The sequence below is a fragment of the Heterocephalus glaber genome, unplaced genomic scaffold, assembly GCF_053883595.1.
Source record: "Heterocephalus glaber isolate CG9 unplaced genomic scaffold, H.glaber_assembly_v1.0 deba00001745, whole genome shotgun sequence".
Lineage (NCBI taxonomy): Eukaryota > Metazoa > Chordata > Mammalia > Rodentia > Bathyergidae > Heterocephalus > Heterocephalus glaber.
The window spans coordinates 2,335,919-2,355,259 of NW_028258451.1; the positions used below are offsets into that span (position 1 = coordinate 2,335,919).

At 41.7% G+C, this 19,341-nt stretch overlaps 1 long non-coding RNA gene and 1 pseudogene across 1 annotated transcript; one reads left to right on the plus strand and one right to left on the minus strand.

Annotated features, from left to right (window-relative positions):
* The first annotated feature begins 754 nt into the window (after positions 1–754).
* Positions 755–1,713, plus strand: LOC147821298 (uncharacterized). The gene is made up of 2 exons (XR_015447353.1): positions 755–1,449; positions 1,610–1,713. It is a non-coding gene; the product is annotated as an uncharacterized LOC147821298 (long non-coding RNA).
* Positions 1,714–2,722: 1,009 nt separating this feature from the next.
* On the minus strand, positions 2,723–4,619 carry LOC101717749 (RNA-binding protein 39-like; annotated as a pseudogene).
* Positions 4,620–19,341: the final 14,722 nt, after the last annotated feature.

Genomic DNA, 19,341 nt, shown 5'->3' on the forward strand with positions numbered 1-19,341 from the left:
GCCGGGGCACAAACTTTGTACCCTGGAAAAAATCTTACGAAACAAAAATGGAAAATACTTCAACGCCCCGGCTTAGAAAGTGCCTTCTATTTTCTCGTTTGATGGGGCATCGCCTAGGGCAGTGTCAAGCGCCTCTGCCGCCACTAGAGGCCGTTGTTGAGTCAGGGCTAAGTAGGCTCAAAAGTCTGAAAACTGTAATGTGGTAAAGTACACACAGAATAAAATTCACTTCATTTCTAATTTACCCAGTTTTCTAATGTTAATCCTCAAGCATAGGCTTTGCATGATCTACACTTTGAGACTTTGTTAAGGTGCACTCTGGTGGCCTTAAGGGTGTTGCCACCGCGTGTCCACTCGCTGCAGCCCCTCCCCGCGCCGCCCCGCCCCGCCCCGCTGCGGTCTTCTGTCTGGAGTCGGCGAGCGCTCTCCGTGCTCCGTGTGCCTGGGCCGCGCCAGCTGCCCTCCTGTGGCTGGCTTGTCGCAGTTGCTGTAGTTTAACGGTACAGTCGTGTGTTGTAACATGTGTTAGAATGCTCCAGAATGTTCTTCCCTTTGTTCGGCTGAATAATATTCCACTGTACGCACAGACTACACGTTGTTTGTTCATTCATCCATTAATGGATGCTTGGGTGGCTACAGCTTCTTTTCCCCCTTTGGTACTGGAATTGAACCCAGAGCCTTCGAACTGAGGTACATCCTCGGCCTTTAGCATTTTAAGGCAAGGTGCTGCTGAGTTGCCCAGGCTGGGCTCAAACTTGTGGTCCTCCTGCCCCAGCCTCTCGGAGTGCCGGGATCGCAGGTCTGTGCCCCATCAGGGCTCTGCTCTTCTGCTGTCGTGAGAAATGCTGCTTCAACATGGATACGCAGATCTGTACCTCTTTCTGTCTTTCGGCCCAGCCCGGGAGGCTTTCTTGGGCGTGGCTGAGGAGGGAACCGCACAGTGCCGCAGAGCCTGCGCTGGGCCGGGACCTGGCCGGGCGCGCCGCTGGGGAGGAGCCGCTTCTCAGCCGCCAGGTCTCGCGTTCACCCGCGCTGAACTCCGTGACGCCCGACGTCCGTGCCCGAGACCCGGGTCTCTGTGACGTGGATCTTGAGCCCGGCGCATGCTCCGTGTCCTGTGACTGCCTGGAGGGACGGACCCGCAGCCTTGGGCGGGCGCGGGTCCAGTGCGGCCTCCGCCTCCTTCGCACCCTCACCTGCCGGCGCTGTTGCGTTCTGTGTTTTGCAGGGTGACTACAAAGGCCAGGGCTGTGTGCTGGGTGCGGGTTCGAGGCAGCAGCTCCTTTCTCCGAGAGGGAAGAACAGTGTGCGTTCATTCGTCAGTAATGAGTCACGTAATAGTGGGCGCCTGTGCCCTGGGGCACAGTGAGTCCCCGCGGACCTGGCTTCCCTGCACAGCGACCCCTGTCCCCCGGAGAGCAGCGCCTCAGCCCTGGGGTTCTTTCATGGGTAATCTCTTATACGCCTCACGTTACTTACCTTTCGTGGGACAGCGATTCCCAAAATTTAGTTCAAGCATCCCTGGGTCAACCAAGATCCTTCAGTGAGTCTGGAAGTTTCAATACTTTTTTCCCTAAGCAACATCAGTATTTTGTATTTTCTTTCTCAGTTTCTTTGCCTGATGTGATGTTGCAAGTGGTTGAATGAAAATGTACACCTGCAAATTCATATGCCTGCTGTTAAAAAGAAGCATTAGAGAGATTTGCAAATTGTGCCACAAGGCCACATTTATTATTAATTTTTGTTGTGAAAATATGATTATTATTCACAGAAATGTGTTGTATTAATATCTCTTAGTTTGTTACTTTTTTGTCTTTTTAAGAGAATTTTGAGTGGTTCTTACAAAGATTTGTAATATGAAAGTCATTTATTTGTTTGTTAGAAATATCAAGCTGTCTTGTCAAGTGCACTGAAGTAATCCAAAAATATATTTCAGAGCTCACAGAGCTTTAAAAGAGCAAAGATTATATGCAACCAGATAAAATCTATTTCTGCATTTCCTATTCTTCCTCAGACTGCTTAGCTTATCAGGCTGTCATTAAACATTTTCAGGAAATGCAGGGATCATTTTGTTTGGAATCTTAAGACACACCAGAACACATAATATTTACAAAGAAACATTTACAGATACATTAATTGAAAAGTTACCATCAATAAATATAATCCTGAATCTCCCTTTCTTGCCAAATGATGAGAATGGAAGATGAAATGCTAGCCAAATAGCTCTTTAGCTGACTTGAATTTCCATGTACTAAATGTGTATTTTAGAAACCTGCTAAACCATGAGCCAAATATCAGCTTAGTGAAATGTAACTGCTGTGTAAAGCCTGAAGATATGCTTCAGGGGATATTTGAGCCTTTGGGAAGGATCAAAAGTATCCAGCTCATGATGACGGTGAAACAGGTCCATCTAAGGGATATGGATTCATAGGCTGGGGATTTAGCTCAGTGGTTCTGCTGCCTGCCTCGCAAGCACAAGGTCCCGAGTTTGATCCCCAGTACCAAAAAAAAAGAGAAAGGGGGGGCGGTATTTTTAGGCTTCTGAAACATTAAAAACATCATTACATACCTGTCTGCCTTTTTACAGAAAGGACGTTTGTTCCCCTAGAGCTATTCCTATAGATCCTTAATGTAATTTTCTACGTGAACATTTTAAAAGGCAGAACAAGAGAATAGCTTTGTATGCATTGGGATTTGCTAGTTAGGGAGGATGAGCACACTGCATTCCTGTTAACATTTTTATTTTCTTCAAGATAACAGGAATTATATACAAATGATAGTAGACCCTTGCCTCTTTATTTTTTTTATCTAAATAAAAGATAGGATGAATTCTCAAGAAAAAAAAGCTATATACATAAGGGACTATATCTTGCTTCATCGTCTACTTGGAACCAGTAGTTGTGTTGCTGTCATAGAATCGGGAAATAGGTTGTGGTAAGTTGGAAAGGGTACATACACTGCTGTTATCATTTTGCCAGCAAACCACCTGCCATGCAATGCTTTGACAGCAGCAATAGCTGCAGCAGTTCACGTACACATTGCCCTGAGCAGAATTCTTGTCAACATAAATATGAATAACTCCTCCATGCTTATTACGTTCTTCAGTCACATCATCCTTAATCTCGGTGTCCCATCCAACTTCTCCTGTTTGAGGATTAGACATGTTAAAGAGTTCGAAACACTGCATTGCAAGGGGTTGCACAGAGGCAGCTGCAGCTAAAGCTGAAGCTTCAGTATGTTGGGAAGATCGTGTTTGCAAATTTATAACAAAAGAGAATTCTGTCACAGCACCAAATGCGAAAGAGCCACTCATTTGTAAAGCTTGCTGTGCAGCTGGGTGGAATCTGCAAACCAGTACCTTCTGCAAGTCTAGCCATTAATTGGAGACAACCAGTGGTTCCCAAGTCAATTCCAGTCCTTTCCAGTTCATCACTGTCCAAAAATGAACTAGCACTGGAAGCATCTGTACGTTCAGCAACATGACCAACTTTCATCGGCCTTCCTGCTAGTTCAAATCCATTAAGCTGTTCCAAAGCCTTCTGGCATGTTCTGAGTCAGAAAATGTAATGAATCCATATCCCCCCTTTCTCTTTTTTTTTGGTACTGGGGATCAAACTCGGGACCTTGTGCTTGCGAGACAGGCAGCAGAACCACTGAGCTAAATCCCCAGCCTATGAATCCATATCCCTTAGATGGACCTGTTTCACCGTCATCATGAGCTGGATACTTTTGATCCTTCCCAAAGGCTCAAATATCCCCTAAAGCATATCTTCAGTTATGTTAAAGTGTAGTGAGCCCACATAAAGCCTCATGGGTCCAGCACTTCCCTTTTGTAAATTGTTTGCCATTGCTGCAGCTCTGGTTTTTTTCTACCTGTGATGCTTGTACTATGATTGGCTCTCCTAAAACCCATTGGCCAGTTAATCCTACTGCCAGAGGCACTGAAGTAACATCAGTAAACTCCACAGAAGCAATTCCTTTGGAATGTCTTGAATTTTTATCAGAAATCATCCTTACATCTCAGACATTTCCTACTGTAGAGAGAAACTCTTCCAAATCTCTTGGTTGAATTCTTGCTGCCAGCTGCATGCAGAAAACTGTCCTTGCATCTCTTTCCTCTGTAGTTAGATTATCAATAGGTTCTCTCACAGGCTCTTGTCTTTTCTGAATGGACTTTTGCTTCACGAACATTGTCTGCTTAATTTGGTGCTATGTTCCCTCAGACGGCACTGTTAAATTTTGGTCTGGAGTAGGGACATCTGTAGTGGTCTTGGAATCTGTGATCTCAACTTCTTGAACGGCTCTGTCTCTTTTCTTTGCTTCTACTTCGCTTCTGTTCACACCTTTTGCTCTTTTTCCTTTCTTTATCTCTACTTTGCTTTCTTTCCTTACTTTTGCTTCTTTTTTGTTCATGATGTTGGCTTCTGCTCTTGCTTTTCTTCCTCTTTTTGCTACGCTCTTCATGGCCGTCAGCACTGCTTAACTTGCTCTCATCCTTATGATTGACCATTCACACTGGAATCACAGGTGAATTCATGGGAGCAGAGGTGAGATACCATTAGGCAAGTCTTCTTGGAAGGGGCCTCAAGCACTGCTTCAATATCAATATTGTCTGCCATTTTCTCCAAACTCCTGTGTGGGCTTTCCGATGCCTGTAGTGCTCCTATTTGGAAAGTCGGCTGCCACTCTTGCTAATGTTAAGCCCTAGGCCCAGGCCCTAGTACTGCCCAGCCTGATTACCGGGCTCCGAGAGCTGATAGGCCTGAGCAAATCTAAAAGAAACAATGGAATTCAGTTTGTTACTTTAAGTTTTAAAGTTCTTTCTCAATGTCAATTTATCATATAGTGTAAGCATAGGTAGATGTAAACAATTTGACCAGAGTTTATTAAGGGACTCAGATGTCAAAATATAAGGATTATGGACCCAGCTTTAATTCCTAGATATAGTAATAATAGACTGTATATATATTCAAGAAATAAAAGCCCATTTCATCACTTGTATAATATAGGTGTGTTAGTTTTAACTTACTGATTCTGTCCAAATGAAGATTAGAAAGAATAGCATGGCCTTGCACAATTCTCCCCACCCACCTTATACACAACTGTTCCAACAGCTCTCTCCTGAACATTTAAAAGCCATTTCCTCTTTCCTGAAAGCTTGCTGGTAATTCTAGTAAAGATAGAGGGACTGGGGAATGGGAGAATGAAAGAAGAAAAATTTGAAAATTAAGCAATGGAAGATGAGAAAGAGAAAAGTGAGATAAAGATCCTACCAAGGAGCAAAAGGAAATTAATAGACTCAGGTAAAAATAACAAAAAGAACAAATGACACAGAAAAAAAAGAACATAATAAGAATCTTGGGGCCTGGGACTTAGCCCAGTGGTTTTGCCTCCTGCCTTGCAAGTGCAAGGATCTGGTACCAAACAAAAAAAAAAAAAAAAGAAAGAAAATAATAAGAATAAAAAAGGAAATAATTAAAAGAAAAAAAGAAAAAAGGAACCCTCCCCGCCAAAAAACAATGAAAAAAGAAAAAAACAAGTAAAAAATATCGCTGTGTATTTTCAAATGAGTGGTTCTTCCCAGGATCTTCTGCCTCAGAATCCAGCAAGTCACAATACCCTCTGCCCACCTTCATGGCCTGTGGTTTGTGAGGCACCCGTCTCCTTCTCCAGAGGCCCCTTTGTCCGTATTGCCAGGCAGTGGCAACTGTCCAAGCTGAGACATGTCCTTGCTCATGGTGGCAGATGGAGAAGGTGACCAGACCTCTGATTTGTGCTGGATGTGGGCAGCAGGCCTGGGGTTCAAGCAGCCCACTGGGCTTAATGCAGCACTTTGCCACCCCACAGCCTCTGAAAGCCACACACCTTGGCCTTGCTTCTCATCAAGGAGGGAAGAGGCCCATATCCTTCCAGGCTTGAGCTTAAATTTCTCATGGAGTCTCTTCTAGCCTGCATCTTCTTGGTGACTGTCTCTTGTGGCTGTCTCTCACCCAGTCACTGTGATAGGGCAACACTGGAAACCCTGAAGTGAAGTTGTCCTGTGTCTCAGTCCTAAACAATCAATCAACTCCTTCCGCCAGTGGCTCCTGATTAAACCCTCTCAAGTATGGCAGGTGCTGCACTGGATCTCTTTCCCAACGCTAGCCTTCCTGGGGAAGGAGTCACTTTCAGGGTAAAATCCCACGCTGTTTTTTTTTTTTTTTTTTTTGCAGAGCACAATACATGCGAGCTTTTCTGCAGGCTAGGGCTTCTGGCCCTGTCTGCTGTTTCTCCCTGGAGCTCCATACCCTGAGGGCTGCCCTATGTGTGCAGAGACAGTTTTACCCCAGAAGCTGGGGTGAGCTTTTCAGACTGCTTCATCCTCTTCTCGGCTTTCTGTTTCATTTTCCCAGCTTCTCTGTAGTATCTAATTTTTCCCTCCCAATTCTAGAGATCTACTTCTTTTTTCCCATTCAGCAAGTTGTTATTTTCCAGGTGTCTAGAGTTCAGGTCTCAGAGAGGTTATATTTTGCTTCTGATCACTACTCCACCATTTTTTCTTTTATATAAACCCACGTTTTAGAAATTGTAACCTACTCACTTTTATTCTACAAATGCATAAACATAGTTCCTATGATATGAATTACCTCCACTAAACTCCATTGTTCTGTCCTCTTAAATAAAATTTAAAAGTATGTTGGAAATATGTACACATTAAGACAATTTCCCTGTCATTTTTCATTTCTGCATTGCATAAGTGGATCACAATTGGCCTAAACCATATTCACGGAGGACCATAATTTTTTCCCAGTGCCTTATTAGAGATATTTATGTTGTTTTCCATCTTTGTACTTCTAATTCTTAGAAGTTTTTAAAGAGTGTGTTTAAAAATAATGGTATGTGTTTCTCATTTTCACGCATGACCATATTTGTCAAATAAATTCCTTGAAATTGCCCAACTTGGAAAATGACTCAGGCAGATATATTTTGAATAGGCAGGAAGTGGACTGGTTGACAATCTGCAGTTAGGAGGTAGAATTCTGAGCATAAATCTTAGCTCATCCATGTAACTAGCTATAAGCAAAGTTTACTTGGAAAAATTAAAAAAATAAAACTTCAAATTTTCTGAAGAAAAATGAAACGTTGATAAGATAGACTATTACAAGCCCAGGATTCTGTGCAAGTTGATTGGGTTGGAAGTGCCTAGAGTTTGCAGTGCCTAGAACCCTTTGGTGGGGCCCTGCTTAGTCCTTTCTTGGGGCCAGCACTCTGTGTTTTCCTAAACTCACCTGACACATTCATCACACCTTCACAGCAACTGTAGGCATTGTAGGTTATGATCCTGTCCTAATGTGGAGGGATGGGGTAATCTTCCTAGGAAAGTGAAGTAGGAAAGTGCTGGGAGAAAAAGTAACTTTACTGCATTTCTGCAAGGGAGAGGAAATAGCACATAAGGAAGGAGACAGGATGGATGGGTGGGTGGGTGGGTGGATGAATGGGAGGGCTCATGGGTGTGTGAACAGACACAGCCATATCTGGCTCCATGGTGGGTTGGTGATGGGGATTGCATTCCCTACCTGTGAGTGGACAAAACACTCCTAGTAGTCGTGGCCTAGAAGGGGCTCACGGACCAGAGGAGATAAGATTGGCCCCTGCGCGGGGCACTGCCCTGGCACTCATGCCAGACCTCTGTGGCCGTCTGCAGTGTCCTGTCATGCCAGTCCCAGAGGAGGCTGCGCCAGACCCGTGACAGAGTGACAAGCAGGGCCATCTCATATCACATGTGAGCTCAGGCAAACGTGGGATTGTCCAAGATCACCCAGTTCTTCCTTCCCAGCTGATATGAGTGGCAGTGTCTTTTTCACCAATCAGAGCTTTCTCTGTGCTCTGCTCTGCCCTCTACAGGCCAAGCTTCTTAGGGTTCCCAATCATGGAATCAACTCCCCTCCCCCTTTCCTGGTGAAGCTGAGCTGAGAGCAATCCCTGCTTCTTCAGACCTTCTCCCAATCACCTAACACAATTCCAAGTCCCACGATAGTTCTAACACCCGCTTCTAGAGACACCCCCCATTCCCAGTGGAGATAACCTCTCATTTTCTGCAGCACAAACCTAGTGTGTGAACCCAGGTACGTTTCTGGTGGTTTTTGAGGTGCACTAACAAGCAGCGTGCACCACATATACACAACACTCGCAGGGTTGGACCTGCGACTCACTCCCTTTGAATGCAGAGATGAACACAGTCAAGTCTAGGGAGACAGAAGAGTTAGGAAGGAACAAATGAGTGAATGTGTGCGTTACTTCCAGAAGCTTGCATCGTAGGCATGAAATTCTGGGCTGAAGCCTCACGGCCCCAAAGCCTCAACCCCAGCTCTCCGGCTTTAGCCAGGCAAGTCTCCTCACAGCAGGGGAGGATGGCACCTGGTGGCCAGACCAGGTGCTCCCTGCTCTTCCCAGTCCCCACCCTCCCTTCCAGCTGGTAGAATTATTCAAACAAGCATGAGGGGAACCACACCCCCGTTACCACCCAGCCTGTACCCACAGGCCTGGTGCTCACTGTGCCCTGAGTGCACTCACAGGGCTCTGCATGCAGCAGCCACAGGATGTCTCTCCAAGGAACTCAGTGTGGTCAGAGGCCTGAAACACAGACAGCGGTGGGAGGACTTGGGGGATGCATCCCAGGAGGCAGGAGTGATTCACAAGTCTGATCTGCTGTATCTGAGGACCACAAAGAGGCCGGTGTGGATGGGCATGGTGAGCAGGGAGAGGTGAGAGGGTGAGGTACACTGGAGGGAAGGAAAACCAAGGAATAGTATTTCATTAATATAGCGTTCCAGTTGTACATGATGAAAGTGGTTGTTATGGAGGTGGGTGCTGTCTTAGGTATTTTCTCATTGCTGGGACAAAATACTTGACAGCCACAAATTAAAGGAGGAAAGGCTTATTTTGGCTCACAGTCTGTAGAGGTTCAGTCTGTAGTTGGCTGGTTCCAAGGCAGGGTGGCATGGCAGAGGGGCAACACAGAGGAGAAACAGCAGATGGGAGGGCAGGCAGGAGGCAGCAAGACTTCTGCCTTCTTTCCCTTTTTATTCCACCCAGGCCACAACCCTATTGGTTGGTGCCACCCACACCCAGGGTGGGCCGTCCCTCTTCAGTAAGTCTATTATCCACCTCCAAAACTATGTTAGTGGACTAATCTGGTATCACACCACTCATGATCCAGAGATCCCCTAAAAGCTCCGCCTAGGAGTGTATGAGGCATTGGGGTTGCATCTAGATATAAGCCATAATAGGTCCACAACTATGAATGTATATAATACTATTGTGCTGTAAACTATAAAATGGAAAAGGGTGGAAGTACCCAAGATGAACTACAACATGGATTAACTTTGGAAGCATACTAAAGGAAAGCAGCCATCACAAAATGTCATATACTATGTAATTGAATTTGTGTAAATTGTCCAGAGTAGGCAAATGCATAGAGAAAGAAAGATTAGTATTTGCCAGAGGGAAATGGGAGGTGAGCCCTTAAAGGTGCAGGGTATCTATTTGAGGTAACCAAAAGTTCTGGAACTAGACAGTGGAGATGATTGTGTAATACCATGAATATACTAAAAGCATGGAATTGTGTGAGTCTAGTGGGTAACAACAAGAATAAATCTGGAAACAATCTAAATATTCAACAATCATGGATTGAATGAATGTTTAATGCACTGTAAAATTTAAAAGCATACTTAAAGTATATTGTAGACAAGTAAATTTTTAAAGTTTATCTGCTTTTCAAATGCAAAATTCATTCATGTTTAGTACAACAAGCCCAAAGTGGTAAAACTGAGGAACTAATAATTTCTTCCAACATTTAATCCAATTTTACTTTCCTAAGTTGAGTTGGCTTTTTAATGTTCTCACTATAAAAATATAAGGTGATGAGTTGCTGGATGTGTCAGTTAACTTGATCGAATCTTTCTGTAGTGTATTCATAGATCAAAACATATTATATTCCTGTAATAGACACAATTATTATTTGCCAATTAAAATAAATACATGTTGAAAATTAAGATAGTATACGGGGTAGTTTCTGTAATAAAGAGACTACAAAACACAGAGGCTAAATCACAGCAGGACATTTCTTTCCTGCCACTATAGGTCGTTCAGGTTGGCTCAATGAGGTCATCCATGGTCAACCAACTATTTTTACTCAAGGCAGAGAATAAAAAGAGTCTTTAAAAAAGAGACCAGAAGAAATAAAGAGGATACAAATAGAAAGGAAGAAGTCAAATTATCCTTATTTGCAGATGACATGATTCCTTAAAACCTCCACAGAAAACTTTTAGATCTGATAAAGCAATTCAGCAAAGTGATGGGATTTAAAATCAACATACAACAATCAATAGCTTTTTTATATGTCAATAATGAATTCACTGAGAAAGAAATGAGGAAAACAACCCCATTCACAATAGTTTCAAAAATACCTAGGAATCCACCTAATTGAAGAGATGAAAGACCTCTAGAATGAAAATTGCAGAACAAGGAAGAAAGAAATTGAAGACGACACAAGAAGATGGAAAGAACTCCCATGTTCATGGATTGGCAGAATTACGATTGCTAAAGTGACCACATTAGTGAAAGCGGCCTGCAGATTCAATTTAGTCCTTGTCAAAATACCAGTGGCATTCTTCAAAGATTTAGAAAAAACTAAAAATTCATGTGGAAACACAAAAAGTTGCAGAATATCCAAAGCAATTCAGAGTAAAAAGAGCAAGCCTGGAGGCATCACTACCAGATTTAAGAATATACTACACAGATATAGTAAAAAAAAGCATGGTACAAGTAGTCCCACAGACATGTAGAACAATGGAATGGAGCAGAGGATGTAGAAATGGGCCCACAGCTACATCACCTGACTCCTGACAAAGCAGCCAAAAAACATGTCAGTTAAAAAATATTTTTAAAGGGCCGGGGATTTAGCTCAGTGGTTTCGCCGCCTGCTGAGCAAGTGCAAGGACCCGAGTTCGATCCCTGGTACCAAAAAAATATATATATATATTTTTTAACAAATGGTGCTGACACAATGGAATATTCCTATGTAAAATATTGAGACTACATCCCTGTCTCTCACCCTTTACAAAATCAATTCAAAATCCTAAGCATAAGACCTAAAACTTTGAAAGTGCTAGAAGAAATCATATGGGAAATACTTCAACACATAGAAACAGGCAACTGCTTCCTGAATAGAAGTCCAGTAACTCAGGAAATAATAACAATCAACAAATGAGACTGCTTCAAAGAAAAATGTTGTGCACAGCAGAGGAAACGAGAGTGAAGACACAATCTGCAGACTGGGAGAACATCTTTATCAGACATCTTCCAGTGAGGGTTAGTACCCAGAATGCATACCAAACCCACAGCCACCACACACACACACACACACACGTGTATCCCCAATCAATCAACAAATAGCGAAATGAACTGAGTGGACAGTTTTCAAAAGAAGTACCTAACAAGTGTATGAAAAATGCTCAACATTTGTAGACCTCAGGCAAATAAATGCAATCAAAACAACACTGAAAGCACATCGCACCCAAGTCAGGATGCCTATCATCAAGAATATGAAAAACAGGGCTGGGGATTTAGCTCAGTGGTTTCGCCGCCTGCTGCACAAGCGCAAGAACCCGAGTTCGATCCTCAGTACAAAAAAAAAAAAAAAGAATATGAAAAACAATAAATGCTGGTGAGGATGTGGGGGAAAGGCAGCTTTCTACACCACTGGTGGGAATGTAAATTAGTACAACAACTATGGAAATCAGTATAAAAGACCCTCAAAAAATTAAAAATAGACCTGCAATATGTGATCCAGCTCTGTCACTCCTTGGTCTATTCCTGAAAGAATTAAAGTCACTGTACTGTAGGGATACCAGCACACCCATGCTTATTGTGGCAAAATTCACACTAACTAAGCTATGGAAACAGCCTGAGCTCTATTTAACTGGTGAATAGATAAAGAAAATGTGATACATATGTATAATAGGGTGTTTTTCAAGTTCAGAGAAGTACAAGAATATGTAACTTGTGGGAAAATGGATGGAATTGGAGACCTTTCTGTTAGGTGAAATAAGCCAGACTCCAAAAGACAAATAATAAATGTATTTCTTACTATGTGAAATTTAGATAAAAAGGGAGACAACATGGATTTTTTTTTTTGGTACTGGGGATCGAACTCGGGACCCTGCGTTTGTGAGCCAGGCAGCAGAAGACAACATGAATTTTAAATGGAAACTATTAGAGAAGAGAGAAAGGGAGTCATGGGAGAGAAGGACAAGGGAGTGGAAATTATCACAGTATGTCATATGCATGTTTGAAAATGTCAAACAAAACCCACAGTTCCCCACCTAATATGCACCAATAAAAATAAGAGACTAAAGCATTACATAAATATATTACTATTCTATTAACCTTCTGAAAAATATTTAAACTTTCCTAAATACAAAAGTATTTAAAAATATATTGAAAGATAGTACAAAGTAAAATATTTTATGCAACTTATAGGTGAGAAAACAAATGTATACATATGGATATATTCTTGGTTATATTTTTAAAAAATTCAATGTAAGGAAGAAACAAGGAGGTTGTTTGCTGATTGGCCAAGAGAACAGGCCTGAAAGTGAGACTTCAGAAAATATATCTTATTTCTTAGTTTTGACTTTGGAAATATATAATTTTACATATATATACTTAAGCAAAAATGAGTAATGGATGTAACTCTATATATCAGTTCAGGGAGAAACCACACAGACAAATGAACTATGTCAAGTAACTTTAAAAGACAGTATTTTATTTGTGGATTTCTACCAGTGTATATTCCAAGGGCAGAAAGAATCCTATCCCCCAGGGACATCTCCATGTCATAGGCCATTCTGCTGCATATATATGTGGTGTAATAAAGATTTATCAAGGGCTGGGGATTTAGCTCAGTGGTTCCATCACCTGCCTCGCAAGCACAAAGTCCCGAGTTCGATCTCCAGTACCAAAAAAAAAAAGATTTATTGAATAAACCTTTAATAAATCTGATCAACAAAGATTTATTGAAATAAAAAGGCAAATTTAGCAGATTGGCTTTTGACAAATTACAATTGTAAGTTGAGCATTTCCAGGAGGGAAGGTTGAATGTAGGCTCCTGAGGTGACAACACCCAGCCCGGGGTTCACCGCTGTGTGACCACAGGCAGCTGCACAAGCGTCCCTTCTGGGCCTCACTTCCTTCATCTGGGCGTCAGGCTGGGACAGGTGAGAACTTGACGCGATGTCCAATACATTGTGAGTGCTCAGTTAATAATGGCTGGAACTCTGAATTTTTCTTTTCTTTTTTTTGGTACTGAGATTCAAACTCGGGACCTTGTGCTTGCATGAATTTTTAATGAATATGGTAATACAGTCATTTAATTTAGTGACCATGAACAAATGAAAGTGAGAACCAACAGAGAGTCACGTTCTTGTGAGAAACTCTCCCAGCCGCTGTACTTACAATTGAGGAAGCAATTCTTTCCTCAACGCGGGTGGACTAGGTGTGCAAATTTTCTTGCTGGGATGAGGGATTCTTCACTTGTTTCTCTGCCAGGCTATGAACTGATAGCCTTGGTTGCGAATCTCAATGCTGTATCAGTAGCACTGTGCATCCAAAAGCAGGGAAAGATTTCTCTGTTCCCTTTTTGATTGAAGAATCAGAACTTGCCAGAGACCCCCCCGGGTCGTGTGGATGCCCGCAGCCTGCACCCCGCCGGAGACCACCTGGTGTGTTGGCCGCAACATCAGAATCCGCACAGCAGAGGTGCCAGGGGGAAGATAAAGGCCATGGTTAGGAGCCCCAGAAGATAGAGAAGAAGTGAACAACACAGAGGGCCTCTCTGATGCTCCTCAGTGAAAGTTTAAGCCCACTCGGAAAGTGAAGAAAATCTCTTCAATAAAAGCACACTGGACCATCGTGGTTGGTAACTTGGTGGGATCAGCACCTCCCATAGAAACCCGGCTCACACCGCAGGGAGGACAGCTGGAACCTGCAGTAGAACCTTGCACAGTTTAATCCTGCAGGAGGTCAGGGACCGCAACTTGGACCTTGCAGCCCGAAATCAGCCTGAATCTCAGTAGACCACAGCTGGGTTGCTGAGAGTAATCGACTTAGGCCTGCACACTGCTGCCCACATTATCTACCAGGACAGCAGAGACATATCCTGAGGGAGACCTTTTTTGTTTATTTGTTTTGTTTTATATATATATATATATATATATATATATATATATATATCTTTTCTTTTTCTCTCTCTCTATCTCTACCTTCTGGCTCTATATTTCTCTCCCTCTTTGTTTCTGTTCCTGTCCCATTCTGAATTTTTTTCTCTCTCTGTCCTCTCGATTGTCACTTTTATAGGAAGGTGAATACAATTTCTAGCTTCCCTAATGTTGTCAGTTTGTTCTGTACTTGTCTCTGTTCTTTCGCTCTGTCTTTTCCTCCTCTCTTCAACAGATCCCCACGATTTGAGTGATCTTCCCATGTCCTCTATGCTCACCTCTAACCTTTCCCTCTCCCTCTATCTCTCTACCTGCCCCCCCACAACCCCTGCTAAATCCTTATCCCGAAGGGTAAATTTGCCATATTGAAGGGTTTACTTACTACAAACATGTTTTGGGCTGCCTCTAGATTTTGATCTAGCTTGCTCAGTTAAAGGTGACAGATTAACTGCTACCACAAATTTTCATTTTCTAAGCTGTGTTTGATGCTGATTGTGTCAATTGGGCTAAGGTGTTGTGATTGATCTAATCAGTTGTCCTCCCTGGTATACTAAAAACGAGATGGCCTAAGTGTCATTAGAGACTCAAAGCCTAAAAAGTCCAGCTATACCTGGAAGATATCTCTGAGATATCCATAGGGGCTCTAAACACAAGTAATAAAGGTACTCACAATAAGAAATATTGGAGTATCAGCCCAGGAATTAAAGCAAAGAACAGCTCCAAGAACAGAATTAAAAATGAGACGACACCTTGGCAGGACACAAACTCACACTTCCAGCTCACCAAAGGCAAATTCTGGGGAAATGAGGTGGACCAATATGATAATCAACCACCTGGACACCCTGAAGTGATAGCACAGGAAGTAACAAAACAGATGAATGAGGCTCTAGAAAAATTGAAAACAAATAATTTCTCAGATAACTACAGAGATGGTGAGCAGAGTGAAAGACATGGTTAGAGGCTCTAGAACAGAAAGAGATAAAAAAATAGATAAGCTCAGAACCATGCTGGAAGCCGTGAACGCCCAGCATAAGAAAGAAATAGAAACCATGAAACAGATTCAAACAGATATCCAGGAGATTAAAAACTCCATTGAAAGTATTCACAGCAGACTGAGTGAATCTGAAGATAGAATATCAGATAGAGAAGACAGGATTGCGGTTAGTGACCATGAAAACAGAGAATTCTTCAAAATAGTAAGGGACCATGAGAAGTCAATCCAGCATCTGCTAGATGATGCAAAGAAGAATAACACAAGACTGATAGGAGTCCACAAAAAAGCAGGAGAAAGTACAAATGACAAAAAAAAATGTTCACAGAAATAACAGTAGAAAACTTCCCAGTCAGAGATAGAGAATTTGACATACAGATAAGTGAGGCATATAGAACTCCAACTAGACAGGATTAAAAAAAATCTACACCTAGACATATAATAGTCAAGATCCCAGAAACCCAACAGAAGAACAAAATCCTACAAGCAGTTAGAGAAAAGAAACAAATCACATACTAAGGCAAGCTCATCAGAACCACAGCAGACTTCTCAACACAAACCCTCAAGTCAAGGAGAGCCTGGAGTGAAGTATTTCAAGCTCTAAAAGAAAATAACTTCCAACCTAGACTGTTGTATCCGGCAAAATTATCTTTCAAAATCGATGGGGGAATTAGATACCATGACAAAGCACACCTGAGAAATTTCATGAACACCAAACCAGCACTCCAAACAATTCTCAACAATATCCTAGAAAAAGACAATGAAGGTCACAACTCCATGAGGCCCAACAGAGACAAGGCACCATGCAAGGTAAGACACTAAACTGAAAGGGGGGAAAATAAGAAAAGAGCCAACAATAGTAAAACATCATGACAAGGATGAGCCAATATCTGTCAATTATAACTATCAATGTTAATGGCCTCAGTTCACCAATCAAAAGAAATAGACTGGCAGAATGGATTAAGAAGCAAAACCCAGAAATACGCTGTATACAAGAAACACACCTAACTCAAAAGGAAATCCATAGACTGAAAGTAAAAGGATGGAAAACAGTTCTCCACATGACAGGAACCCAGAAAAAAGCAGGCATAGCAATCTTATTTGCACACAAAATAGATTTCAAACTAAAACTAATTAAGAGAGACAAAGATGGTCACTACATCCTTGTGAAAGGAACAATCCAAGAGGAAGAGATAACAATCCTAAATATATATGCACCAAATACAAATGCCCCCAACTATACAAAACAAATATTAATGAGCAAGAAAAACCAAATAAGCACTAATACAATTGTACTGGGGGACCTCAATACCCCACTATCACAAAGAGACAGATCATGTAGACAAAAAATCAACAACAAAATTCTAGAACTGAACCAAGCTTTTGAGCAAATGGACTTAATAGATGTCTACAGAGTGTTCCATCCCAACAAAATCAGAATATACATTCTTTTCAGCTACACACAGGTCATTCTCCAAAATAGGCCACATGCTAGCTCATAGGGCATGTCTAAGTAAATGCAAAAGAATTGAAGTTACCCCTTTATATTATCAGACCATAGTGCAATAAAACTGGAGATTAATAGCATAAGAAACCGCAAAACTCCCACAAACACATGGAAATTGAACAACACCCTCCTGAACAACCAATGGGTCACAGAGGAAATTAAAGAAGAAATTAGACAGTTTCTACAAGTAAATGCTAATGCCAGTACAACAGACAGGAATCTATGGAACACAATGAAAGCAGTTCTATGAGGCAGATTCATAGCAGTGAATGCCCATATTAGAAAAACAGAGAGGGCTCAAATAAACAACCTAATGCAGAACCTCAAGCTCCTAGAAAAAGAAGAGCATGACAAACCCAAACTCGTACAAGAGAGGAAATTGTAAAGATCAGAGCAGAAATCAAGGCAATGGAGACTAAGAGAATGATACAAATAAATCAATGAATTGAAGAGTTGGTTTTTGAAAGAATAAATAAAATCGATAAACCTTTAGCTAACCTTATCAGAAAAAGGAAAGAAAAGACTCAAATCCATGCAATTAAGAATGAAAAAGATGAAGTCGCAACAGACCCAGCAGAAATCCAGAGGATCTTCAATACCTACTTTGAGAACCTGTACTCTAATAAAATGGAAAACACAGAAGAAATGGACAGATTCCTAGATACATACAAATTGCCAAAGTTAAATGAAGAAGATATAAAAATTCTAAACACTCCAATTACAATCAGTGAAATTGAAAACATAATTAAAAATTTGCCAACAAAGAAAAGCCCAGGTCCTGATGGCTTCACTGCTGAATTGTATAAGACATTTAGAGAACTATTCCCATTAATCTTTAAACTCTTCAGTGAAAATGAAAGAAAAGCAATACTTCCAAATTCATTACTGGAAGCAAGTGTTACTTTGATTCCAAAACCAGGAAAAGACCCAACCAAAAAAGAGAACTACAGGCCAATCCCCATAATGAACATAGATGCAAATATCCTCAACAAGATACTGGCAGACAGAATACAGAGAGTCATCAAGAAGATCATACACTCTCACCAAGTTGGATTTATGCCAGGTATGCAAGGATGGTTCAGCATTCATAAATCAATAAGTGTAATACACTATATTAACAGAGCCAAGGACAAAACCATGTGATCATCTCAATAGATGCAGAAAAGGCATTTGACAAAATCCAACACCCATTCACGATAAAAACCCTACAGAAAATTGGAATAGAAGGTGTGGGGGGCCTTGCCCCCCGCTGCTAGAACTCTTGAGTGCCTTTTACAGGCATGTCTGGGCCTGCTGCAAGTCTACCTGGCAACAAGGAAAAAGCCCCAGTACCCTCCCCTTGCTCCTCCCCTCTAGCCCTACGGTATATATGCTGTAGCAGCTTCCGCAATAAACGAGACTTGATCAGAAACCTGTCTTGTCTCCATCTCTCGTGTCTCTTGTCCCTTGTCATTCTCACTCCCCCTCTAGGGTCTCCGTTGACTTACCCGCAGGCCGGGACAAGAAGGTCTTTATCTCAACCTGATTAAGGTTATCTATGAAAAACCAATAGCCAACATCATATTAAATGGTCAAAACCTGAAAATCTTCATGCTAAAATCAGGAACAAAAAAAGAATGTCCACTATCACCACTCCTGGTAAATACAGTTCTGGAAACATTAGCAATTAGACAAGAGAAAGAAATAAAAGGAGTAAAGATAGGAAAAGAAGAAGTTAAAATGTCATTATTTGCTGACAATATGATACTCTACATAGAAGACCCAAAAAACCCTTCCAAAAGACTTCTAGACTTAATTGACAGATTCAGTAGAGTAGCTGGATACAAGGTCAACACTCAGAAAACAATAGCCTTCTTGTACACAAATAACAGATTCACTTAGAGATAAATTGGGGAAACAATTCCTTTCACAATAGCATCCAAAAAAAAGAAATATCTAGGAATCAATCTAACAAGGGAGCGAAAGATCTCTACACTGAAAACTGTAGCACTCTGAAAAAAGAGATCAAAGAGGATATAAGAAAATGGAAAGACATCCCTTGTTCCTGGGTAGGAAGAACAAATGTAGTGAAAATGGCCATACTTCCAAAACTCCTATATAGATTTAATCCAATGCCAATTGAAATTCCAACAATATATTTCACAGAACTAGAGAAAACAACCCAAACATTCATTTGGAACCAGAAGACACCTAGAAGAGCAAAAGCAATTCTAACCAACAGAGACATGGCAGGGGGTATCACAATGTGGCGAAGCCCACCCGACCTCCAATGCTGCTTGACAAAGTTCCAGCTGGGGAAGGAAAGGGTGGAACACATCGCACCCTCATGTTTTATTTTTTCTTGCCATAATGTTTATAATTGTTACTCTGGTCACAGGAGTCATTGTGTTTGTGACTAACAACAAACTCTCCATGAGGCAAATTGGCAATGATATATTGAAATCTGATCTGGCTCACAAGTCCCAAATTCCAGTTTCTCTTAGTTCTATTGCCACATCCACTTCTAAAGAAACCTCTCCTGAAACCCCCTCTGTTTTCCCACTACTATGACTCCCCCTCTCATTGCTGACCTTCTTATTACTAAA